Source organism: Talpa occidentalis, unplaced genomic scaffold (assembly GCF_014898055.3).
Source record: "Talpa occidentalis isolate TD23 unplaced genomic scaffold, MPIMG_talOcc4v2.1 talOcc4.10, whole genome shotgun sequence".
NCBI lineage: Eukaryota > Metazoa > Chordata > Mammalia > Eulipotyphla > Talpidae > Talpa > Talpa occidentalis.
The window spans coordinates 43,481,529-43,508,501 of NW_023600993.1; the positions used below are offsets into that span (position 1 = coordinate 43,481,529).

Consider the following 26,973-nt stretch of genomic DNA (forward strand, 5'->3'; position numbering starts at 1 on the left):
ATATCTAGTTTGCCTTTTATTTTTTGTTGTCTCACAATAGGAGTTAACAACAGGGTCACAAAGTAATGTGCAATGCAACATTTTGAACTTCTCTTTATTTCCTTTCTTTTTGGTTCCTCAAGTTTTCAGCTGTGTTCATATTATTCCAATATGAACACAAAGACAGCAGAAAGCGGAAAGCAAAAAAGTATTGACCTTCACTAGGCAATCGGCTGCAGATAATGTCAGGAAATCTGGAGCTTTCTCAAGTAGGAATATGGAAAGGAAGAGAAGGGAGATGTGTTATTTATCACAGACAATACTCAGCACAATTTTATTGCTCCTTGGGGAATCCAAAGCTTTTAAAGATGCTATTATTATTTGGAAGCCCTCCAGAGAGCACTAAGTATTAAAAGTAGCACCTGTAATATCCTAAGTCAAATCACCTGTTTATTACTGAGAGTGATGAAAATTAATTAATAAAATATTAGACACTTGGTCAAAATCAGGCATACAATACATATACTGAGCGAAGTTAAAGGGAATGTCTATGCTGCCGCAATACATACTTTTTAATGCATTACTCGTTTAATAGGGAGAAAAAATTAGTGTTTTTTTAAATTAAATATATCAAAGTTTTTTAAGCAGTCATACTAAGATATCTGTAGTAGCATCTTCTGTTTCTTTCTTGCCCAGCATCAACATAAAATCTTGGTTTTTGTAATGGAAGACAATTTTGTCCTTTGGAGAATCAGCAATCCTTTCAATTCTGGGGATGCAGATAGAACAACATGACCCAAACCTAGCCAAACACTATTTTGTTCCATTGGCCACAGTTATTGATTTGGCAACAAGCATGTGATCCAAATTATTCTGATGTGATTCAGTACTTGAATTTGATAAATACTGCTGTAAAGAGAAACTCAAGTGGGATTGCTACCTGGTAGAATGGAAGACCAATATGATCACCATATAAAAAAGGCCTGCCTAAGGGTGAAGCCAAAACTATATATATATTTTTTTTTTCAGTTACATGAGTCAATAAATGGCATTTATCATTTAAGGCAAGTAAGTAAAACTGGATTTCAGACATGCAATCAACAGTCCTAAACTAATGTAGCTACCACAAATAAATTCAAAGCAACAACCAATTCTATCAACAACAATAATTAACCCTCATGGGTAAGAAAAAAACATAAGCTTCTAACTGAAAGGACTCAGTGGCATTAGGAATATTTCTCATGTACTTGGTAAAGTTTATTTCAGTCCACAGATAATGTTTTCATCTCCAAATTCCACTTAAATTAAGGCTTAGACACAAGACCTGAAAACTTATCACTAATATCAAATAATATAGCTCCATTCTTGACATTCCAAGAATAGATTATTGTTGGCATTTTAATCAGTTCCTCACAGATGCTTAGTTATTTGGGAACTGAAGCAAGTTATAAAAGGTTCCAAGAAATGAGAAAATCTTTAGCGTTTTAATTTTTTTAATTCTGTCTTTAGCTTTGGCTTAATACTATGGTTATTGATGATAGACATAAGTAATAATCCTAGGAGAAAGGCTACAAGTAAAATAAGAATTCGTCAGCATCTTTTTGTACTTTAAATGGACACAGCTATCAGCATGTACATGTGAGAGGATCACACATTCCTAATTATGGCATGTAATTATGAGAAAAATAAAATGTGCAGGACCAGAATTTTAAATATTAGTTTAATAACCTTTATGCATCTAATTTCTGAATGATTTTCTGCCTCTCTATAAAGCCATTTAATGTCAAACAGTAACTGAAAAGGCATAAGGAAGGAACAATACAGGATTAAATTTTTAAAAAAATGAAATACTCCCTTCCCTAAAATTATGTCCCTGATAATATATGCTGAACTTTGAAGTGTGGCTTTATTTCCTTCATCTGTAATTAATCACTGTCTCCAGGAGGAAGAGGCTAAAGAAAGATTTTAAGAGAACTACAGCCATTTCAAAATCCCAAAATAAAAGAGAAGTCAAATAAAAAAATGACAAATTCATCAATTATTTAAAGTGGAATTTTCAGTGGAGCCAATCAATTATGACTGTTGATATCATGTTATGATTAAGGTAGTGGGTCACATTCAAAAGTTTAAATACCACGTACTGCTTTAGTGGTTTTCTATCCTATTCTATCCTACCGTATTCCATTCCATGATATTCCATTTCACTAAAAATAAATGCTGAAAATAAATCACTAAATTGTTCTCACAATCCACCAAAAACTTACAACTAGATATAAAACATACAACTTGGCATTAATAAAACATATAGCATATCTTTGGCTAAGAAAATTAAATATATTCAAATCATTAGCAGAGTTAATTTCAAATTAAGACTTTTCTGAAATCAAATCAACTCTGCACGGTGGAACTTCTTAGATCATCCATTAACTTCATCAAATATTTTCATAAAGCACTTGAAGTGAGATGTTTCATTCAGAATTATTACTCCCTGAACATATTTTTAAATAACTCAGTGCAAGCTCACCATCTCAAACTGGATCCAAAAACACCAATCTTCACCTTTAAATTTTTTTAATAGCATTCTCTATAAAATTCAGCAAAACATAATAATACTACAGGTGATATTATAACATAATATAAGAGGTAGCCCTATAATCTGTTTGGTTTTACATAGTGGTATCAATTACTGTTCGACTACTATTTCTAAAAAGAAAATGTTTACTTGGGCCACCCCTGGTGGCGCAGGTGGTTGAGCACAGCGCTGTGAATCTGTCCGCAGCCTCTGCAGCGCCGGTTCAATCCCGGCCGGCCAGAGAGGGTCCCACATGGCGCAGCAGACCTCTCCTGTCTCGCCTGCTGCTCCCCTCAGCAGTGTATTTCATCCGTCTGCCTGTTCTGTTCCCTGCTCTGTCTCTGGTGAATCCTCTCACCCTCCTGAGCATCTGACATGTACCCTGGTTCTTGTATAAATAAATAAATCTTTAAAAAAAAAAGTTTTCTTAATAAACTTAGAGGAAAACAATGACTTCATGAATGGAAATGTGCTGTGTAAAACAAAATACTCTTTGTTCCACAACAGTGTATATATCATTTGGCTCCTCAGATTTTCTTAAAGCTCAAATCTCGTGTTGTTCCTCCCTCTCAAATATTTCTTTTTACCTTGGACAGAGGCTGAGAGGAACATTTCTCTGCTACATCCAGTAGTAACTGAAAATTACAGTGACCTGAATTTCTATTAAAAGGATTTCCTTTATTAATTCCTGCTGATGAATTTACATGTTGCCGTATTTGGAATTACCCCTGCAGAAACAGTCAATATGACAGATTGATGATGGGTGAATGGGTTTCTTTATTGACTCCCATTTCACATTTGTTAAATTTCTATTGAGACCACAGGTAGATCCAGCTTATAAAAATTTTCGTCTGCCTTCTGCTTCACAGATCATTTATAATAATCACACAATAGGGAAAAAATGAAACAGACAAAACTGAATGAGCCCATTCTCACAGATGCTGAAGTTAAAAATAAATGGCACAATCCTCTGAGGTAAGGATAAACTCGCATGGTGAAAATCAGCAAAGTTTATAGGGTGGTTAGTTCAGCATTATGACCAAAATGGACCACTCTAAACATAGGGTTCAGTCAAAAGTAGTTTTCTCAAATTTGTCCTTAATGGGCCTACCCGGTGGCACAGCGGGTTGAGCGCAGCACTGTGAAGCTGTGTGCAGCATTTGTGGTGCCAGTTCGATTCCCGGCAGGCCAGGGAGAACCCCACATAGCGAGGCAGACCTCTCCTGACTCACCGCTGCTCCCCTCAGCAGTGCTTTCGGTCTGTCTGCCTGTTCTGCTCCCCGCTCTGTCTCTGGTGAATCCTCTCACCCTCCCATGACTCTGGCCTGTACTCAGCTTTTGTATAAATAAAAATAAATCTTTAAAAAAAAGGCTTTAAAAGTTAAATGTATCATACTTATGCTCAACCACCACTAAGATGCTTGAGTGTATAGGTGTGTATAAAACATAGGGTGGCTCTTCCCCTTTCTGTCTACTTTTCTAAGGCAAGATAAATTCAGAAAACTTTTTAAGGAAATATTCCATTTGAAGCAACAATAATCAGTCAAACACTACACAGTCACTCATTTTCTTTGTGTAAGGCACGAGTAGGACAGAACCATAAAAGAAACATTTCTGTCTCTCAGGAGTAACAGATCTAGCTGGTAAAAGCAGAGAGAATAATGCAAAAAAGGTAAAGAATAAAGCAACAATATAAGAAATGTCACAAGACAGACATAATCATTTGCTAAATGAGTGGAATAGAAAATAAGTGCAGTGAGTCGAGAGGCAGGAGCAATCACCTAGAATCTGATTTGAGCCACTTTCCATCTAATTTAGCTCATCAATCACCACACCCTCCCACCTACTTACTGTGGGAAGTTATCACAGAAAATGAAAATCACTTCTCTGCCTACTCATAACTCCTGGAGGGCGGTCCGAGAGATGTATGCCCAGTAGGTCTCAAACCACTCCCTCTCATGTACTGGCTCCTTCTCAGGAAAAGATGAAAGAATGGGGACATTTATGCTGAATACCTTTCTTTCCTTTAGACAAAGTAAGTATGACAAGCGAGGGGGTGAATAAAAGCTAATGGTATGTGCCTCAATATAAATGGCAGCTACTGGGTAGCCTAGCACTTAAAAACTAACTTTACAACACCTCATAATTCTGAATTTTAACCTTGTGAGCAGTTGCCAATATTCAAAAGTGATTGTGGCTCTAAGTATATCATAAATACTGACTTAGGTACAGAGAGGCCATAGCCATATTAACATCATACAATCATTGGCTGTAGCAGCAATTTCCTATGTGCTCATTGGCGACTCTCCCCCAGTAAACTCTGCTCTGCCTCTCTATTGAGTTCTCCCATTTGAGGACAGTTCCCCAGTCATGAACCCAGGATTAGGCTGCTTCCGTAGTAGGGAGCCAAGCCTACGTGTTCCGCAAGAGGCAGGTTCTCAAGGCAGCAGAAGCCCTGGCTGAGTCAGTGCTCCCAGCACTAGAGACATGTTGGGACATCCCATGCCAAAAAGCAAATAATGCCCTTTGGGAGAAGGATAATACTGACATTTTCTGTCACCTGGGCTCGATAAGGTTTTTCTCACACCCCAAGAAAATATCTCTGATTAGGTCTTTTTTCTTACATCCTATATCCCGTCCTTGAGAAAGATCTGTCACTCATACCTACAAAATATTCAGGTCCTCACCTTTTCTTCATCTTGGCAACCATGCTGTTAGTTGAATATTAACCACCTTTACTACTCATGTGGGCCTCTACCAGAGACTTCGAATAGTTGCTTCCATTCTTTGTCTTCCAATCTATTCTGAAATATCAAGAGGGACCTTCTACATACATGAAATGGATCACATATTCCTAGATTTAAAATGCTTCAATGCCTCGTTATTACACTCAGATCAAATCTAACTCTGCCTGGCCTTCAAGGCTCTCTGGGATTTTGTTGTTGTTGTTGCTAAGATTTATTTATTTATGCCTTCAAGAACTGGGGTACAGGCCAGAGGTGTGAGGGATGAAAGGATTCACCAGAGACAGAATGGGGAAAAGAAGAGGCAGACTGACTGAAATACACTGCCGAGGGGAGCAGCAGGCGAGACAGGAGAGGTCTACTGCGCCATGTGGGTATGTCCCTGGCCAGCTGGGGATCGAACTCGTGCTGCAGTGCCTGTGGATAGCTTCATAATGCTGTGTCTTAATCCCTTGCACCACCAGGGAGGCTCAAGGCTCTCTAGGACTTTATCCAAGTGTTTCTCTGCAGGATACCATACTGTGGGGGTAGTATAGCTCAAGCTTGCTACTACAAAAGCTGCTGGAACACAAGGTCTGCTGTTCCAGGAAAAGCCTGGGTTGGACTCTCAGATGCCCTGCTCACCATGTGTGCTGTGTAGCTTTGGGTCAGTTACTTATCTTTCCTGTGCTTCAGTTTCTTCACAATGAAAGCTATACATCTCACTGGACTACTAGTAAAAGAAGTAAAGTCAGATATGGATATAAAGTGCTAATGAACATGTAAAGCTAAGCACTCCTTAAAGGTAATCAGACATGTGCATTCTTACTTCCTCAAATATACATCTTTCTCACTTTAGGGCATTCCATCCACTATGCTTAGAATAACCAAGCCCCCTGCCTCCAACTGTACATGATCATCTCCTCCCCTCTTTCATATCACCTCTGCATAAAGGCCTCTCCTGACTAACATGCCTAAATGAGGACTCCCCCTACTCCTTTTGATATTTGCTATTGCAACTGTATTTTTTATAGTACATGTATTTTCAATTATTTACTTTTTTGGTTATTCATTTATGTCTTGTCTTTCCCTTTCAGGAGACATTAATCTTCATAAAGACATGTACCACATCAGGTTTATCTCTTTTTTTAAGATTTTATTTACTTATTTTTATGTAGAAGAGCTTGGGTGCTGGCCAGAGGTGCAGGGGGTGAGAGAATTCACCAGAGACAGAGTGGGGAGCAGAGCCAGCAGATCTACTGAAATACACTGCTAAGGGGCATGGCGGGTAAGGCAGGAGAGGTCTGCTACGCCATGTGGGTCAGCTACCTGGCAGGGATTGAACTCAGGCCATAGCAGTGATAGTGCTGAGATTTAACCCCTAGGCCACCAATGAGGCCCAACTGTGTTTATCATTTAATCCCCAGCACCTTGAACATCACCTGTACACAGAGTTCCTCCATTAAATCACTAGTTAAATTGTTAATAGAGAGTGAGTAGATGACTGTTCCTATATCCCTCATCTAATGGTCCATTTGGCCTCTACTTATAGTTTCATCTCTTCCTGGAGTTCAGACCAACTCTCTGGAGCTGGGCTGGAAAATAGACACCATGATTTGGCCACTTCATGGTCCAGTATCCCCACTCCTCTTAACATACATATAATCCTCTCATCATGGCATCTCTTCCCTCAGGCAAATGCTTAGTAAGCTGGGCTCCAAATGTTCATTTTGGCTTAACCCAATTCACTCTCTTCTCTCTGTACGTTTGGGGATATGTAGGGGGGAGGGAGAGGAGGGAATGTCTGTGTGCCTATGGATATACGTATACATAGCATACACATTTTTTATAGAGAGTTATGTTAGCCAAGATTCCACTGAAAGCACAGCCTGAGGCAAAGGTTTTTGTTTTTCTAATTTATTAGCACATGCCATCCCAGGGAAGCAAGAGAGAGAAAGAGGAAATGAGGCAGGGAAGAAGGAAAAGCAGACACAAGGGTACATTTCTGAGCTGGTTGCCACTGTTCTCAAACACAACTGATTGTGAGATATCCCTGATCCATTTTCTGAGAGGGACCTATGAACAACAAATTCTCAAGACAGTAGGCCCGGGGAAGAAGAGGGACAAATGTTATCATCCAATGGCCCTGTGAGCTGGCTAAGCAGATCTAGTGCATCTCAGGCCTCAGGGGCAAGAGAGGATTTCTAGGGGTAGATACAGCAAACATGAAAGCCAGGGCACAGTCAATATACAAGCCTAAGACATTAAAGGCAGTAATAGTAACCTGGATCAATAACAGTGAGAGCAACACATACATCAGCAAGTATACAGATCTGAAGTGGGGACTAACTTGAGTATGGTATAGATAGATTAAGAAGGGAATGACCATCTAAATGTTTTGCTCAAGAATGATAATTATGTGACATATAGATTCACCAAACCCAAAGTTTGCATTCATGACAGACATCTCCAAATTTTTAAGAGTACTTTTCCCAGCAGAGCTCAGATACAGCCTCTGAATCCTTCTCAAAACAAGGTTATAAATAGCTACTAAATCCAATAAGATTTGTTACATCTCTATAGATTTTATAGAAATGTATAGAAAACATTTTCTACACAGTCACCAATTTGACCTCTACAATTTGCAACATCTAGTGGGATAATTATAATTCACACCCATTTAACAGATGGGCAACTGAGTACTTGTACTTGAAAGTACAAGATGTAGAGACAGTCACATATTGGCAAAGCAGGTATAAGTACGAGGTTTCCCATCTCCTGGATATGTAGAATATCGATACCTAAAACAAGTTGAATACATACACTGAAATTCAATGACTGAAAACCATAAAATTATTTGGTTAATTTAACTATAAAAGGATATATGACATGTTTCTTAATGATGATTCTTTATTCTTTTTTTAAAAGAAGATTGAAATGAGACCCTAAAAAGAACAAAAGTCACAACAATAATATAAATAAGGTAATATAAGAAATTTTAATTTCACAGCTGGAATTTTAAAGATAAATGCATATTATCAAGCTAATAAAAACAATTTTAGAAAGTAGAAAATGCCAAGAAAGAGAAGTTCTTCCATAACATCTTCCATCTAACTTAGCCAGCTGCACAGCTCAGGAAACAGTGTCTGTGGGTATACTTGAAATTTCAAGGAAAAAAACACTATAATTCAAATGATATTTTCCAGAAATCAAGCACTATTTCCCCCCTGCCCCAGTCCAAAAGCACTTGTCATTCTGCATTTGACATTAGTATTTCAGATTTAGCATCTCATAATGATAGATACCTAATTTATAGGGCAAAGATTATTTCATATAAAGCAGTTCTGGCCTTCATTATGGTGCGATTAGGAGTCATTCTGTCAATGTTCTTTCATTTAAGCTTTGACATTTATTATAGGGAAGATTGTCATTATTTCTACTGACACTTCACCAAAAATACCCACCCAAATGTTCAGAGCTGTGTATATGCATCTTAATAATCTGACATCCAATATTTGGCAAAAATGTATTATTGTATGGCTTCAAGAATGTCTAGAGCTATGGCTAAAACTTCATGGATTGATATTTAAGTTTTACTTGGGTTCTACTTATACAGAGAAGTTTGATAAGAATTGATAGATGCAGAATGAATAATGTTGTCTTTTTCTTTATATTATATAATGTTCCAAATTACATAGTATAACTCAATAGTGGTCAGAAACTCAATTTAGGGAATTGGAATTGGAATTTTTTTAAAAAATAAAATAGAACATAAAATACTTGAGCATATCTCACATACCAAGAGTGGGTATAATTTAATGAAGCTGTGTGTGAGACAGTGTGTGTGTGTAAATATATCTCTAATTGTGGATAATCTAACAATTTGAAAACCAAAGTTTCCCACTAGGGGAAAAGCTCATTTGAAGCACTAATGATACAAAATCCATGCATGGAGAATTCCTGCAATGATGCATAATCACCATGCAATGGCATGGATGATGGCAGAGATTAATATTAAGAAGTCAACATGATTTTCAGGAAATGTTGAGAACCTAAACTTTGCTTTCTAAAACCCATATTCAGGAGTCCAGCAAGATAGCCACACAGAGTGAAGACACCAGGGTTTCCTCCTCCTGATAGCAAACCTGCACCCCAAAAAAGGAAAATCACCAAACAAAAACTGATGCAAAACAATGCCAAAATCCCTGAGAGAAAAACTGATTATCAGCTTACACAATAGCAGCAGCATCCAGAGATTGAAAGGGGTAGAAAAAACTCTAAATGAATTTTATTTTAGTAATAATGGGGCATACAACCCACAGAGGGAGGAGTGGCTGTACTGCAGAGCCCCCTACAGCTATTGACCTGGGCAAATGCCAGTATCAGAGCTCCTACAACCTGCCACTGAACTCAATAAAGGGTACAAGAGCAGGCACCAAGGATGGAGGGTGTATTACAGGAGAACTACAGATATGAGGACACAGAGCAAAGATTATTGACTTGAATTTGATTCTTATAACACAGAACAACTGTTGCCTAAGTCATGTCAGATCACCTTAACTTCCTTATGGAAGAGACTACTGCTAAAGTCAGTGCTGAGATATCTGAAACATCTGCCATCCCCAACCCCAAGCTGAGATACCCCAAATAAAAGTGCTACCCTTTGTCCCTGGCTGAGATGTCTACAACACTTTCCACCGATCCCACCCCCACCCCCAAGAAAAGAAAGGCATTACAACAGGAATTTCAAACTCCTAAGTACTACAGGTAATCCTTTGATGCCTATTGCCCCAGTCCTTTTTTAAACCTACTATCCTTCACCGGTACCAGTCTAACAACTACTCTAACAACTAAAAAAAGAAACCAAATAGTTGAAAATTTATCCTTACTAAAACCCCCACAAAATTGAAAATGAGGAAAAAGACTACACTACCAATGCCAGAATAAAAAAAACTTGAAAGGAGTCCCACTCAGTGGAGTGGTGGAACATGACACAAGGGAATTCAGGGTAACAGTCCTGGCAGCACTAACAGAACTTAAAGAGGATATAAAACAGCAGAATAAAAATAATGAAAATATGAAGTAGCTACATTCAGAAATAACGAAGTTAAGAAACACTATAGTTAATTTAAAAAATAGCAAAAGAAAATACAAGATGATAAAATTGACACCATACTGAATGGGAAAAAATATTTACAAAATATATAACAAATAAGGCATTAATATCAAAAATGTGTAAAAAACTCATACAATTAAACCACACACACAAAAAAAAAAAAAAAAAAAAAAAAACACCCAAATAACCCAATTAACAAATGGGCAGCAGATATGAATATAGACAATTAACTAAAGAGGACATCCAGAAGGCCAAAACACATATGAAAATATGTTCATCATCACTCCTAAAAAGATGCAGGGGCCTCCCTGAGGGCACAGAGAGTGGAGCGCCATACTGTGAAGCTGTCCACAGCCTCAGCAGTGCTGGTTCAATCCCGGCCAGTGGGGGAGAATCCCACATGAAGCCACAAACCTCTCCTGTCTTTCCCGCAGCTCCCCTCAGCAGTGTATTTCGTCAGTCTGCCTGTTCTGTTCCCTGCTCTGTCTCTGGTGAATCCTCTCACCCTCTCCTACATCTGGCCTGTACCCCAGCTCTTGTATAAAAATAAATACAATTTTTAAAAAATGCATTTAAAAAAAAAAGAGAGAGAGAGATGCAGACTGAAACTACAATGAGACACACCCGTGAGAATGGCATATCTTAAAAAGCTCCCCAATGGCAAGTGCTAGATGGTACATGGAGTAAAAGGAACCCTTTTACATTATTGGTGGGAACTGGTGAAAGCATTATGGAAAGCAATCAGGATTTACATTTAGAAAATTAAAACACAAATATAGCACAACCTGCAATCACACTCTTGGGCATATATTCACAGAATTATGAAAACACCGACAACAACAACCACAAAAAAAATATATATATATGTTCTACAGTACTTATAACATTATTTACAATGAATAGGTCATGGAAGCAATATAAATTTCTTTCAATGATTGAATGGATCAAAAATATGTGGTGCATACATAGCATGGTATATTAAATAGCTATAAGAAAGTATGAAATGTAGGGCATCCCCTGGTGGTGCAGGCAGTTGAGCACCACACTGTGAAGCTGTATGCAGCCTCTGCAGTGCCAATTCGATCCCAGCAGCGAGGGTCCCACATGGTGCCGCAGACCTCTCCTGCCTCGCACGGTGCTCCCCTCAGCAGCGTATTTCTTCAGTCTGCCTGTTCTGTTCCCCACTCTGTCTCTGGTGAATCCTCTCACCCTCCCGCACATCTGGCCTATACCACGGTTCTTGTATAAATAAATAAATAAATAAATAAATAAATCTTTAAAAAAAAAAAAAGAAAGGAAGTATGAAATGTAGCCATTTTCCCAAAAAATTGAGGGAATTTGAAAAAAAATTATATGGAACAAAACAAGTCAGAACGATAAAAAACAAATATTGGACATTCATGTAACAGACAATTAAAAAATGCAAAATATTTTCACAAAATTCTGGACATCAACAAATATCTTGAGGGTTCTGAGGCTTGGTGGGGGAAGGGGCAAAGGGACCCAAAGGATGGTGGGAAGGGAAGATAATAATAAATAAATAATTTTATAAAATAGACTATAGGAAATCACACAGTACAGGTATATAATCTAATAAGACTTCGAATAAAACAAAAACACAAACCGATGCCCATCATACTACTCCCTCCTCAAACACTACTTCATATGCCCCCATTATCATAGAGTGTAATCCAAGCTCATGAACATGGCATTTGAGACTCCTCAAGCTTATCTCCCACTAATTGTCACTCGCATCCTGCATTCCTTGGCCCACTGTCCCTTTCTCACATTTCCAACCTCTCTGTCATCACTAACCCTACTTTTCCTTGTATAAGAACACTTGTGACTATATCAGGCTCACCTTGATCATCTAGGACAATCTTCCCATCTTAAAATCCTTAACTTAATCACATGTGCAATGACCTTTTTGCCATAAACAATAACCTTTTGCAGATTGGGAGTCATTATTTGGCTTACCACACCAGATGATGCTTATCCTAATAATGCAGGAGACAAACTTTGAAAACCACTGAATAGCCATCAATATCAAAGTCCATCGTGTATTTTAATTATTCTGTTTGCCTCTGCTCTGCTCCACTAGATTCAGTGTGCTGAAAGCTGCACTGAATCTTGGTCCTTTTTTTTTTTTTTTTTCAGTTCTTTAATTCTATTAACACACTCATTTCAGAATACTGGTATATACATCTTTCTATTACATTTGGGAAATGAGCAAACAGACTGAAATACTAATAGAAAAAAAAATGAAATTAATACCCTGAAGTGGAAAGAGACTGCTTATTAAAACTGTCTGGATTCTCTACTGTTCAACAACAGATCTTTCTACCTAATTATGCTCCTGAATCTCAAATTCTTCTATGGCTTACCACTAAATATTACAGTTTTTGGTGTCCCCAGGTATTTCAAGTATTTCTCAAACCAATTGTGTACCCAGACCCATTCTGAGCTCAACCTCATGGGTTCTAGATCTTAGAATAGCTTCACCACACAACCAGAGTTTTGAACAAAAGAATCCCTACCCTGATGAGGTTAACAATCAAATGGAAAGGACAGACATCAAACAAATATGAAAAAGTATAAGAGAACAAAATAAAATTAGGTATTTTAGGAGCAGCTGGAGCATAGGACCAAACATGGAAACATCTGGGGAAGCAAGAAGCTCTACAGAGGAAATGATCTAAGATCCTAAGGGTGAATGAAAGCAGATCAGAAACACGGAAAGGAGAAGAATCTTCCAATATGTTATCAACATACAAGATGATAGAGTTGGAGGGTGGGGGTTGGGCTGGGGAATGTATTGGGAATGCTAAGCCTGTTCAAGAATCTTCATTCCTGACAAGGTGTATTGAGAAGAGCTGAGAGATATGTTTTCAACAACTCTTACTAAAAGATCTATTTATGAAGAAGACCTTTAACCAAACTCTTACTACATATGAGACACCACTGAGGATTCCTCATATATTTCTCACTTAACCTTTGCAACAACTCCAGGATCTATGTGCAATTATTATTGTAACTTTGTAGATATGTCAATTGACTTTCAGAGAGTTTAAGTAATCTTCAAAGATCACACAAGTTAGCAGTGGGGCTTTTAAGCCCTTTCCACTAAGAGCCAAGAAAGCTCTACTTTTACTAAAACCTGACTCCTTTTGCTGAAGGGAAGTGAGGAGAGCTCTCAACACTTTTATGTTTTCTTTGGAATTACCATGGAATGGTTATTGTTACAGTGTTTAAATAAGTGATACATTATCCCTGGGCATTGAAATTAATATCATTACTCAGAGATAGTAACAGAAGTTTGCATTTAGGTACTGCCTAGAGCTGAAAGCATCAATAAAAGTCAGAGGTGGGTGGAAAAGATGAAAGTGCAGACTTGAATCAGAGGCAAGGGATGCAATTTGATGTGAGGTAATAAGAAATTCTGCCTGGACTAGAAAAGACATACAACCCTTTACTAGTCCTAGCCCAAATGGTTCATTTGCATTTCTCCTAACAAGGTTTTTCTTTCCTTCCCCAAACACAAAAGTCCCAGGCCAGCCTGTCACATATACACAACTCTTATGCACACCCTAGGGTGCTTGGCATGCAAATATTCTAGGAATAATGAGTTTTTAATCCCTTTGAAAAAGTTTACTTAACACTTGAGATTTGTAATCTACATCCATGAACTCAGAGGTTTACAAAAAAACTTCCTACATATTCTGCAACAGATAGAACAGTGACAACTGTGGATTTATAGAAATTGGCCAGCAGTCATTCAAATGGCAAATCTACCCACTGAAGATAAGGACTAGCTTGTTAACCAAAGGTACTCATGTTAACTCCACCCAGCAGATAGAATAAAGGATCACTGACAATTCCAAGTTTGTCATATTAGAATGGGGCAGCAGTGATTAGAGAGTATCCAGACATGCATTTCTTGAAACATTTTTTATTTTTAAACTCTACTATTAAAATACATATGAATTTGTTTCACATGCTAAACTCTAGATTTGACATATGAGACAGTTCCATTCTAGTATTTCACAGTGAGCCACAAGCAAACAATATACAAAGAACCATTTTCTAGGATCCTATGGTTGGTTCTGATATTTGGGAAATTGTCTTATTATAGAAGTCAATTTCTGCAATTGTGACGTTTCTACATATAAAATTAATAATACTTTCAGCTTTTCTCCCCTTTTATCATATGCAAATTGGACCCCTTTGTCTACAAAATCACAATTTTTAAATAATATTTCCTTTCTTTACAAAATATATAAAGAAATATGCTACGAAGTCCTAAAAATCTTGGAAATGCACATTGTTCCATTCCTTTGTTCACTCATTCAATACCCATTGAGTACTATGTGCCAGGCATTGGCCTCTGGAAACTAAGGCCCTCTCAGTGAACATGACAGTTGGGTTAGACAACAAATACACAATCCATTAAATGAACAAATTAAGTTGGTAGTAGAAAGTATTGGGAAGGAAAGAAAAGTAAGGCAATGTGATAAACAGGTTCTTCCCAACAGGTTGTCAGAAAATGACTATGTGGCAGGTAATGTTTGAGCTGGGAGCACAAACAAGCTAAGAGACAAGGAGCCAGTCATGCAAAAATCTGAAGGGAGCTACAGGCAAAAGGAATGACAAAACTCAAAGATCCAATGACAGGAATAAGCCTGACTTGCTTAAGACTGGATGGAGTTTTATGTGACTAGAAGTTATCAAGGAAAGGCTGGGATGGAAGATAAGGTCAGGGAAAAAGGCAAGTGTAGGCTAATAAGGTGGGGACCCTGCAGGCCATGGTGAAGACTTAGAATGTTCTGTTAATGACAAGCAGAACCATTGGAGGTTTAAAGCCTGGGATTGATGCTTTTTTAAAACATTTTTTTTTATTACACCTTTTTTTTGGGGAGGGAGGTCATGAGGGAAGGGAATGGACAAAATTGTGTTCTACTCAAAGATGTCAGTTCCTTACAGATCCCAAGGTCTGGTCTTTGCCACTAAGGGTAGTGAGTATAATACAGTGTGAGTCAGAATATCTAGGTTTGAATCCTTGCTGTTATTAATATGCTGTGTAATTGTAGGGACTTCCCGTAACTCAGTCTTAGTTCCTCTGTGTAAAGCTTGTGATAATAATTATTTTCAGGGTGTTGGTGAGAAGTAAATGAGACATTATCATAATACAGAGTAGGCTCCGTTCCTGGCCCATAGGATGTGTTAAAGAATAATAGTTGTTATTTTTATCAGTCTTTTTTCTATTTTTATTTTTTAGATTTATTTATTTTATTTATACAAGCACTGGGTACAGTCAGAAGCACAGGAGGGTGAGAAAATTCACCAGAGCCAGAGCGGGGAACAGAACAGGCAGACTGACGAAATTCACTGCTGAGGGGAGCAGCGGGCTTGGCAGGAGAGGTCTGCGCGCCATGTGGGACCCTCGCCGGCGGCCAGGGATAAAACCGGTGCTACAGAGGCTGCGGGCAGCTTCGCAGCCCAGTGCTCAACCACTGAGGCCCCACTTTTATCAGTCTTAACATTAGGAGGAAGAAAGGGAAAAATGATGGGAGGTTTTCATCAGCATAGCATGTTTGTGTGCTCCAGGTCTCTGGACAGAATCTGAACCAAAATAGAATTTTAGAGAAACTAGAAACAATCCAAATGCTCAGCAATATGGATCAATAAATGTGGTATATTCATGCAAAGAAATCCTCCACAGAAATAAAAATAACAAACTACTTTCACTCCCAAAAACATGGATGAATTTTACAGATAAGATCAAGGAAAAGAAGTTAGAATGGAGAGACAGCTAGCTGAATGATTCCATTTATATGAATTCAAGAACAGATGAAACTCATTGATATTTACATCAAAATAATATTTGCTGGGCCTCCCCGGTGGCGCAGCGGTTGAGCGCTGGGTTGCGAGGCTGCCCGCAGCCTCAGCAGCGCTGGTTCGATCCCCGGCTGCTCCCGGCCACAGGAGGAGGGTCCCACATGGCGCGCAGACCTCTCCTGCCACCTGCTGCTCCCCTCAGCAGTGTACTTCGGTCCTTCTGCCTGCTCTGCTCCCCGCTCTGGCTCTGGTGAATTCTCTCACCCTCCTGCGCTTCTGAATGTACCCAGTGCTTGTATAAATAATAAATAAATAAATCTTTAAAAAATATATATATTTACCTCTTAAGGGACAGTATTGGAAAACAGTTGGAAGGGGTACAGCGGGGTCTGCAGAGGTGCTTTAACAACGTTCTATAACTTGATCTAGATGTTAGTCACACAGGGACTTACATATGTAAAAACATCTTCAAGATATATTTTTAAGATAGCATGCTTTATAGAATTTTACTCTACATATGTATGTTATACCTTAATTTTTTTTAAATATGTATTTTCAAGGGATCAGAGTTAGCTAAGTAAATATAGAAATGGTGACTGCTCTTTTCAGAAGAAATGTAATCTCAGAACCATATAGGAGCCAACTAATTTTTAATGTTGCATCTCCTGTTCTATATTAAACAGCTCTAGGGGCTCCCGGTGGTGCAGCGGTTGTGCGCTGGGTTGTGAAGCTGCCCGCGGTCTCTGCAGCGCCGGTTCGATCCCCAGCTGCTCCCCGGTGGCCACCAGAGGAGGGTCCCACATGGCAAGCAGACCTCTCCTTCTGCCCGCTGCTCCCCTCAGCAGTATACTTTGGTCCTTCTGCCTGCTCTGCTCCCCGCTCTGGCTCTGGTGAGTTCTCTCACCCTCCTGTGCTTCTGACTGTACCCAGTGCTTGTATAAATAAATAAAAATAAATCTTTCATAAATAAATAAATAAATAAATAAATAAATAAATAAATAAATAAATAAATAAAAACCACCTATATTAAACAGCTATACCCATCCTGTCAGCCTCAGGGAAGGCAAGTAAGAACAGTGAACAGATAAAGAGAAGCTCAGCTCATCTGCAGAAAATCTGGGAAGAATGTCAAGCTGTGGCCATGACCATCTTCTCAACCACCACTCTGGCGATTTCTAGTACCTGCTTAACATTTTATCTTTGCTTTTTGCTGAATTTGCCCACATTAAATGAAAGCTCCAGGAGGCAGGGTCACACCTTTCCTATATTAAAAATATACCTGAGATAGCTAAGTGCAGTAAAAAAGAATAAAAACAGAAGACTGTGGCACAACTGAAGTATTAAGGTTATATATTTTTTGATTTTTAAAAAAAGTTGCTATTTTATTTTTAATATTTTATTTATTTATATATATATTTTACATCATTGTTCTTTTTTTTTTTTTTTTACAGTATTTGCGTTCTTTTCTCAGGTATAGTCCCCATAGAATTTCCGCCACCTCGCACCATCACCATAGTCCCTTGTGTTCTTCTGTCCTCATTTTGATCCCTTTCCCTCCCCCTCCCCAGCAGAATGTCTCTGATTTATAATTGTCTGGTTTATTTTTGTTTTGTTTTGTTTCTGACAATGTTAATGAGAGAATCTCAGAGGGTGTCCAGCGCAGGAAAATAATCCAAATGGAATTATTTCATTTCCCTGATAGAGCAACCCAACCCACAATGCTTAAGTCATTAGATATCATATGACATTAAATTTCTTTCTTTTGGCTAAGAGCAGCCAAAAATGGGCACAAGGCAATTTTTTTTTTTTAATCTTAAATTTTATTTTATATTCCCCCATACAATTGCAAACGCCCCATTCTGACCCCAATCCTTCCCCTCCCGCCCCCCACCCCCAAAAAGTGTCTCTGGTTCATAGTTTTTTGTTGATTTTGATTTTCACTTTCTTATATTCATTTTCCTGGTCCCTTATTTGAGTTTTCTAGATTCCTGCTATGAGTGAGACCATCCAGTATTTTTCTTTTTCTTTTTGGCTTATTTCGCTGAGCATGATCCCTTCCAGCGCCATCCATGTTGCTGCAAATTGCATGTGTTTATCTTTTTTGAATGCTGAGTAATATTCCATGCTATATATGTACCACATCTTCTTGACCCAGTCATCTACTTTTGGGCATTTGGGTTGTTTCCAAAGCTTAGCTATTGTAAACAGTGCTGCTATAAACATAGGGGTGCAGGTGCTCTTTGGAATTGATGTTTCTGTGTCCTTTGGGTAAATACCTAGGAGTGGAATTGCTGGATCATATGGAAGCTCTATGTTTAGTAGGTCCAGAAATCTCCACACAGCTCTCCATAGTGGTTGGACCAGTTTGCACTCCCACCAACAGTGCAGAAGAGTTCCTTTTTCTCCACATCCTCGCCAACATATGTTGTTGCTAGTTTTTTTAATATGTGCCATTCTCACTGGTGTGAGATGGTATCTCATGGTAGTTTTGATTTGCATTTCCCTGATTGCAAGTGATGTTGAACATTTTTTCATATGTCTGTTGGCCATTTGCATTTCCTCTTCAGAGAAGTTTCTTTTTAGCTCTTCTGCCCATTTTTTGACTGGATTATTTTCTTTGTTGTTGCTGAGTCTCATCAGCTCTTTGCAGATTTTTGTGATCAGTCCTTTATCATTAGTGTTGGGTGCAAAAATGTTCTCCCAGTTGGTGGGGTTTCTCTTTGTTTTTGTTATTGTCTCTTTTGCTGTGCAGAAGCTCTTTAATTTGATGTAGTCCCAGCTGTTTATCTTTGCCTTCACTATCACTGCTTTGGGTGATGTGTCTGTAAAGATGTCTTTGATGTGCAAATCCCGTAGTGTTTCGCCTATATTTCCTTCTATGTATTTTATGGTTTCAGGTCTTATGTCTAGTTCTTTAATCCATTTTGAGTTGATTTTTGTGTATGGTGTGAGGTAGTGGTCAAGCTTCATTCTTTTGCATGTAGCGACCCAGTTTTCCCAGCACCATTTATTGAACAAACTTTCTTTGCTCCAATGCATAGTCTTTGCTCCTTTGTCAAAGATTAGTTGACCATAAATCTGTGGGTTTATTTCTGGATTTTCTATTCGATTCCATTGGTCTGTATGTCTGTTCTTGTTCCAATACCATGCAGTTTTGATGATTATGGCTTTGTAGTATAGTTTGAAGTCTGGGAGTTTGATGCCTCCATTTCCTTCTTTTTTTTTTTCAGTAGAGCTTTGGCTATTCGGGGTTTTTGGTGATTCCATATGAATTTCATCAACAATTGTTCTATTTCTTTGAAGAATGCCATTGAGATTTTGATTGGAATAGCATTGAATCTGTATATTGCTTTTGGTAGGATGGCCATTTTAATAATGTTTATTCTTCCAATCCATGAGCAGGGGATGTCTTTCCATTTCTTTGTGTCTTCTTCTATTTCTTTTAACAGTGTTTTATAGTTTTCTTTGTATAGGTCCTTTACCTCTTTTGTTAGATTTATTCCCAAATATTTGATTTTTTTTGTTTCGATAATAAAAGGGGTGGTTTTTTTGATTTCTTCTTCTTCAGATTTATTGTTTGTGTATAGGAAGGCTACTGACTTTTGCGTGTTGATTTTGTATCCTGCCACTTTACTGAATTGATTGATGAGTTGAATTAGTTTTTCTGTGGAGATTTTGGGGTTCTCTATGTATATTATCATATCATCTGCAAATAGTGATAGTTTGACTTCTTCTTTTCCTATTTGGATTCCTTGGATGTCTTTCTCTTGTCTTATTGCTCTGGCTAGGACTTCCAGTATTATATTGAAAAGCAGTGGTGAGAGTGGACATCCTTGTCTTGTTCCAGATCTTAATGGAATTGCTTTCAGCTTTTCAACATTGAGAATGATACTGGCTGTTGGCTTGTCATAGATGGCCTTTATGATGTTGAGGTATGTTCCTTGTATCCCAAGAATTTCAAGGGCTTTTATCATGAATGGGTGTTGCACTTTGTCGAAAGCTTTCTCAGCATCTATTGATATTATCATATGGTTTTTATATTTCTTTTTGTTGATGTGTTGGATAACGTTGATTGATTTTCGGATGTTAAACCATCACAAGGCAATTTTTTATGACCATGTCACTACAACATGGAATTCAAATCAGTGGAGCCAGGTAGAAATAAACCCTCACTAGAACATTTTAGTTATTCTGTATCTACCTTAGTGAAAATGGTAGCAAAAGAAATCCTATTTTTGTGGAAAAACACTATCAAATAATAAAACAATTCAGGACCAGCTTTTATAAAGTAATAACAGGTCATACATAATTGATTGCCTTTAGTCTGCATCTCTGGGTATTGCAAATCATAGTTACTAGCACTTTAACTGAACAAACTTTCATTCCGGATTCAGGCTGTCCATTTTGGCACTGCCTGAAACTACTTTAGTGCCTTTATTGCACACTTTACTGCATTGTTCTTTAGTTGCTTCTTCAGAGAATTTCTCATGTTCCCAACAATGTTATACCCTCCCTTTTTTTGCATGTTCACTCACTATTCCTGATGATAAGCAAAAGGTAAATTCTTTTAGATGTGAATTCATCTGGATTTATGATCTCACCTCATGCTGGCAAGGGAATATGAAATATCCCATGAGATAAAACACTTTCCTGTGAAATCATATCCTACCTCACTCCATTAAAGCCTTAGATTGCAGTAAAAGCAGGAGAGAAATACTAAAATTATAACAACTCTTTGGTCTACCAAATATCAAACAGCTGTATCCATAAAAAAAGAATAAATAATTCATCCCCAAACTCTCTTCTTTGCACATCCCAATGCTCATAGCATTGTCTGCAGGAAGAGGTTTGAACCAGGGCTTGGAAATTTTGTGTTATACCTTAGCCTCACCAAAAACTGTATCCTCTTCCTTCCTCTTTTCTATTTGTAAGGCTAATGACACAGACCTGGGCTGTCCATTACAGTAGCCATAAACCATACATATCTACTCAGTGACTGAAACATTATTGGTCTAAACTGAAATTATATGCGAGGATTAAATGTGCACAGGATTTTAAAGACTTACTACCAAAAAAAAGAATGTAAAACATATCTCAGTATTTTTAATATTGATTATATATTGAAACGATATTTTTGGATATATTGGGCTAAAACTCTATTTTTTGTTTGTTTTTAAATTTTTATTTTAATTGATATATATTTACATCATTGTTCTTTTTTTTTAAGATTTATTTATTTATTTATACAAGCACTGGGTACAGTCAGAAGCATGGGAGGGTGAGAGAATCCACCAGACCCAGAGCGGGGAGCAGAGCAGGAGAAGGACCGAAGTACACTGCTGAGGGGAGCAGCAGGTGGCAGGAGAGGTCTGCGCGCCATGTGGGACCCTCCTCCAGTGGCCGGGGAGCAGCCGGCAGGAGGCAGCTTCGCAACCCAGCGTTCAACCGCTGCGCCACCTCATTGTTCATTTTTAAACAATGTTTGCTTTCCCCCTCAGGTGTAGTCCCCATAAAAAATCTGTTATTAAATTTAGTCCAACTTCCTTCTTTTTTAACATGATTTTTTCCCTATGACATATGTGACTCATATTGTATCTAATTTGGACAGCACTGATCTACACCTTTCTGAATTACTATCAGAGCTCTGATTCTCTCCTTGTGAAAATGGGGAATTATCATCCTAGCAGTATATACAGACATGCCTGGTATGTCTTAAAGTATAAAGAATTTAGGGAAAGAGACAGCAATGCAATCACCAAGTATATTATATCTCATTTTGTATACACTTTCCCAAACATAGTACAAAAAGATATAAAAGAAAAAGTCTAAGCATCATCTCTCATCCTCCTGAAACAGCTGTGAAACTGAATATGAATGCTGAAACCAAACCATCTAAAATTTGAATTTTGCCCCTAGCCCCAGGGTCATCATTTATAAAAAAGAGAAAAGCAAATAATCACTTTTTAGAAAATTACAGATTATAGCTTAAAATTTCATTGAGCACAGAGTGAAAGAAAAAAAATATTGGCATTGGATATGTTGAAGCAGGAGCTGGAGAGCACTGAGATAGAAATGTTCTTTAAGGAATTGGGAATCTAAGCCAGCAGACCAATAGAGAAACAAGTAGATGAAATACCCCAGGAAGGTAACACAGAAAGGAATTAAAAACTTAGAAGTACCAGAAGTACTGTGGATTGAAACAGGTAAGAAAATTAGTGAAACCAGGTTTGGAGGTATGTGTTTGGCCAAGTGCAGAGCATATCTGCCATCTAAAAGAGATAGTTCAGTTCAGCTCCAGTCTATTACTTCTATGAAGTATTATTATTAATGGAACAATGTTGCCAGAGTTCCCAATTTTTAAAGAGAATCTAGAAATTCGGATTTTTAAACATTAGGAATTTTGAAAGGCACTTATTCAACATAGAGTCCATGAGAAATTAGTTTAATATGTATGTCACATAGAAGATCAACCAGATAACTTCTTAGGTCTGATCACATGGAAGTTAGTGGAGATCTCAAGTGAAACAACCAGCAATCCCAAAACATTTGAGCTGCCAAAGTTGGAGAGGGAGATTTACCTCTCCCTCCACTTGGCTCTTCATGTAGCAAGAACACAGTTGTCTGCCACAGCTACAGCTATCTCAGCGTTCTCTTTCTCTTTCTTCTATACCCTAACTTGGTGTTATGTAGAATGTTTCAAAGAGCTCTGCAAAAGCACTTGGATTCTGCAGCAGAGAGATGACATATAGCCCAAGGTGCTATTCTGGCTATTATTCACTGCCTACTTTAGGTCTCTCTGGAATACTGTCTGTTTCCATTTCAGGCACTTTATACTTTATTTACCCATTTCATGTGGGTAAATAACTTATTGTGTAAATGTATATAATCTGTGAACTCTGAAGAACTGACTTGCAAAATAATTTTTAAAAATCTCAAACTTCAAAAAAAAATACAGTGGCCTCACATAATCTATTGTAAGAAGTAAAGAGAATTATATCTGAAAAATTAAAGAAGCTACTCATTTATCAAGCAAGTGGTTCTTAGAAAATGCATTTTAAAGAGGATGACTTTCCAATGAACATTTTAATTTTAATTTAACCTTCCCAGAAAATGAAGTGCTCTGTGTAGATTCTTTTGGTTTTATTTAAGGCATAAAAATTAGTTCTGAGCTGTGATAATTGTGGGCTTAGGAATGTAATCATTCTAAGCACCACTTCTGACTTGCTTATAAGCCCTCCAGATCTTGAGTTGCTGTTTATTGCTAATCCAAAATTGGCAAGTTACTTAATTGTGAAGCGGAACTTAAAGTCAAGGTGTGGTGGGATGGTTATAGGTAAGTTATTTTGTTTTACTTTACAAGTCATCCAAAATCTGGATGTAAACCTGTTAGATAGGTTTCTGTGTATGTGCTTCTCTTTTATTCTTCTCAATTAAAATGGGAGTGACTATAGGTTTTAAGAAGAAAATAATATATTACATTAAACTAGATCTTGACCTATTGAAACCAGTCAAATAAAGAGAGACAATCAAAGAGCTTGTCACCCACATTTATGATTTTGTTCTGAGCAGCAGTTTTTCTTTGTTGTTGCTGTGAGGACTCAATTTAAGTATCATAGCTTGTGTTTTATTATTTAAAGAAAAATAAGGGGTCATGGTCATAAAAAATCCTGGTCTCCACAATATAGTAGGTAAAGTATTTCCAAACATTTAAGATTTATGTGCTTGCATCCACGATTACATACCTACATACATACAATCAACATCAACTAAATTGCCGTGTAGCATTTTTTCATCTTTTATAATAAATAGAGATCTCTTGAAATGTTTTAAGACTACATTAATTCATACTTACAAATGAGATCATTTGAATTGTGGTTTCCTTGAAAAAAGTTATGATTTTCAAACACCACTATGCCTAAAAGTTATAAGCATTCAGGTACCAAAATCACTGAAAAGTAACTGAATTAAAATTTTGGCAAATGCTTGTAAGAAGTGTGATTAATATTTTTCAGTAATTCAAGGAAAAGATTACAACTTCACCCTAATTTTACTTCTCCCTAAATTTCCATTTGAAAAACAATTAGAAATTAACTGCCTCAATATTCGTAATGTCCTTCTCAGTCTTTTGGAGTAGAACAGATGACACAACACTGACCTAAGTTGCTGAATCAGGTCTCAAGATGCATTTTGTGGAAACCCTTTGGTCTGTTTTTGCCATTCTTTATTTGTCCTTTCAAACAGTGCTAGTACAGTGTGTACTATCAGGCTCCTTGCTGGGCTTGAGAGAGATGACAACAATCATGGCATAACACCCTGCCCTCAAGTACTTCACAATGTCCTTCACTCGGCATCAAATGGATTCATAACCAGGGAGACTGCCAGAGCTTGCAACAGTGGATAATAAAATGCTAGCACTACCTGTTAGTAATTTCTTTGCTTCTTTGTAGAAATTGTCAATTTTTATTACATTTTTTAACTTTAAAGAAAATTTAAAATTTTATTAATAATTATTCTAAAACAAAAACATTATTAATAAAATCACAGGTCACAATTCTTCTCAGAAAGTAGAAAACTATAAGTTCTTTCCTAAGAAAGGGACTAGATATAATGTAATATTGCATTACTGTATTACATGTAATCTGCAAAGACAAAGAAATTCAATTTTTCATTTCCCCAAATCACTTTGTTCATTAACACCCTGGGAGCTATCTTGATATCTGCCACTATAATTCTGGAATAATGCACCTTCTCCAGTAAACATCATGAATGCAATGCTACCTTACATGCATCCTGTGTACAGGTAAAAGGACAAGCCGCCAGCATTGGTCTAGTAAAGAAATTATGCACATATTTATTTTTTCTGACAAGATCCTCCAACTTAATAGTTTTTAAAAAGTTAAAATGTAACTGAGGTCACATTGGCACCATGCATGGAACTACACACAAACATACCCTGTTCACAAATATTCAGCTTCATAGCAAAAGTACTCTGGGACAATCAAGGACAAATTCTCATTTTTAAAAATCAAAGAGAGGGCCTCCCCAGTGGCGCAGCGGTTGAGCGCTGTCTTGGGAAGTTGCCCGCAGCCTCTGCAGTGCTGGTTCGATCCCAGGCCACCGGGTGAGGGTCCCACATGGTGCGCAGACCTCACCTGCCGCCCACTGCTCCCCTCAGCAGTGAACTTCATCAGTCTGCCTGCTCTGCTCTCTGCTCTGACTCTGGTGAATTCTCACCCTCCCGCGCTTCTGACTGTACCCAGTGCTTGTATAAATAAAGTATAAATAAATAAATAAATCTTTTAAAAAAATAATAAAAATCAAAGAGAAATAAACACAATAGGGCTTTTACACAGAGGCAGAAAGCACTGTTCTTGGTAGACAACCAATAACTGGTTAAAGAAGTAGGCTTATGGGCAGGCATAATCTAGGTTCTGATTCTAGGTATCATAAGACTAGAACAGTTGAAGGAATCATATCTAAACATATCCCAACAGTCTAATATTTAAAGAAGTAGTTTCTTATACAAAAGCTAAAAACTTGAGTAACTATTTTTTTCCTTAAAGATGTTTCTCCCAAGTTTGGTTGGTGAAGTCAAGAAACAGTCCATCCTATTAGTTTAGAAAACAACTTCTAGTTGCAAGAGGTCTCCCCTAAGGAGTCATTAATTGGTAAGCTCAAAGTGAACATTACAATCATCACAGAAATTTATGAAACAATCACATAATCCAAAATTTGAAAAATAGGAGATTTAAGACAAATACTAACATCAAAAGCCACTCAAATATTAAAATAGCATCTGAAAATGGTTCATGACAAAACCTAATTTTTTAATAGGTGGACGTATCCAGTGATAAGAGACTAGATGTTTCTGGGTAGGGGTATGGTTCAGCCACATGAAGAAAATTCTCCTCTGATACCTCCAGAAGAAAAATATCAATATTTTTACTCAAAAATATAAATTTCTGCCTTCTAAAAAAAAACACAGCAGACCTCAGCTAACAAGACCAGAAATCCCCTTTGCCATCATCTAATCAAGCCTAGAGAGGACAATGTACATCCTAGTTTTTCACACCTAGTTCACCAAGTTCCTACCACTCGTGATAGGTTCACACATTACTCATTTACTCATTTCTGTTACCTGCTTTGTCCTTACACTAGAGTACCTGAGTTTTTTACTCTGCTAGAAAAGACTAGCGATTAGAGAAACTCTTTTTAGCTCTGGGTCTTCTATTTATTAAATATATGAGCTAGAATCAGTTGGTTAACTCTGCTGACCCTCAGCTTTCAATTTTCTAGTCTTAAAAAAAAAAAAGCATTAAAAACAAAACAACCTACCCTGCTTTCTTGGAACAGCAACTATGAATCGCCAAAGAGGAATTTGTGGAAGGTTTTCAAAACCTGGGAAGAATCAGGAAAATGAATATTATTACTATGATCATATTTTCAAACAAAATAACTTGAAGGTCAGAAATAATAGCCCATATCTGATTATTACTGTAAAACCACAAAAAACTCTCAGCTGAATTAAAACTCATATAACCTCTATGACAAAAACATTACTTTACCCATTTTGCAGATTAAGAAACCAAAGTTAAAAAGGATTAAGGGACATACTCCACCATAAAATATTTACATATTTAACAAGTCAACTTTCAAGATCAGCTCCTGGTTCCATAATTTTAATACCCATGACAAGACCATAAAGGACTGACACTATAGAAAGAAACACTAACCCAAAAGACAAGCCA

At 37.5% G+C, this 26,973-nt stretch overlaps 1 protein-coding gene across 9 annotated transcripts in view; it reads right to left on the reverse strand.

Moving 5' to 3' along the window:
* FHIT (fragile histidine triad diadenosine triphosphatase) overlaps positions 1-26,973 on the reverse strand; it is a 1,313,834-nt gene that overhangs the window by 1,086,724 nt on the left and 200,137 nt on the right. For 8 of the 9 annotated variants that reach the window (XM_054695163.1, XM_054695138.1, XM_054695136.1 and 5 more), the window contains one exon: positions 26,561-26,623. The exons of the other annotated variant lie outside the window; for it this stretch is intronic. The gene's annotated coding sequence lies outside the window, so the exon portion shown is untranslated. The remainder of the gene's footprint in view (positions 1-26,560; positions 26,624-26,973) is intronic. 9 annotated transcript variants of the gene reach the window in all.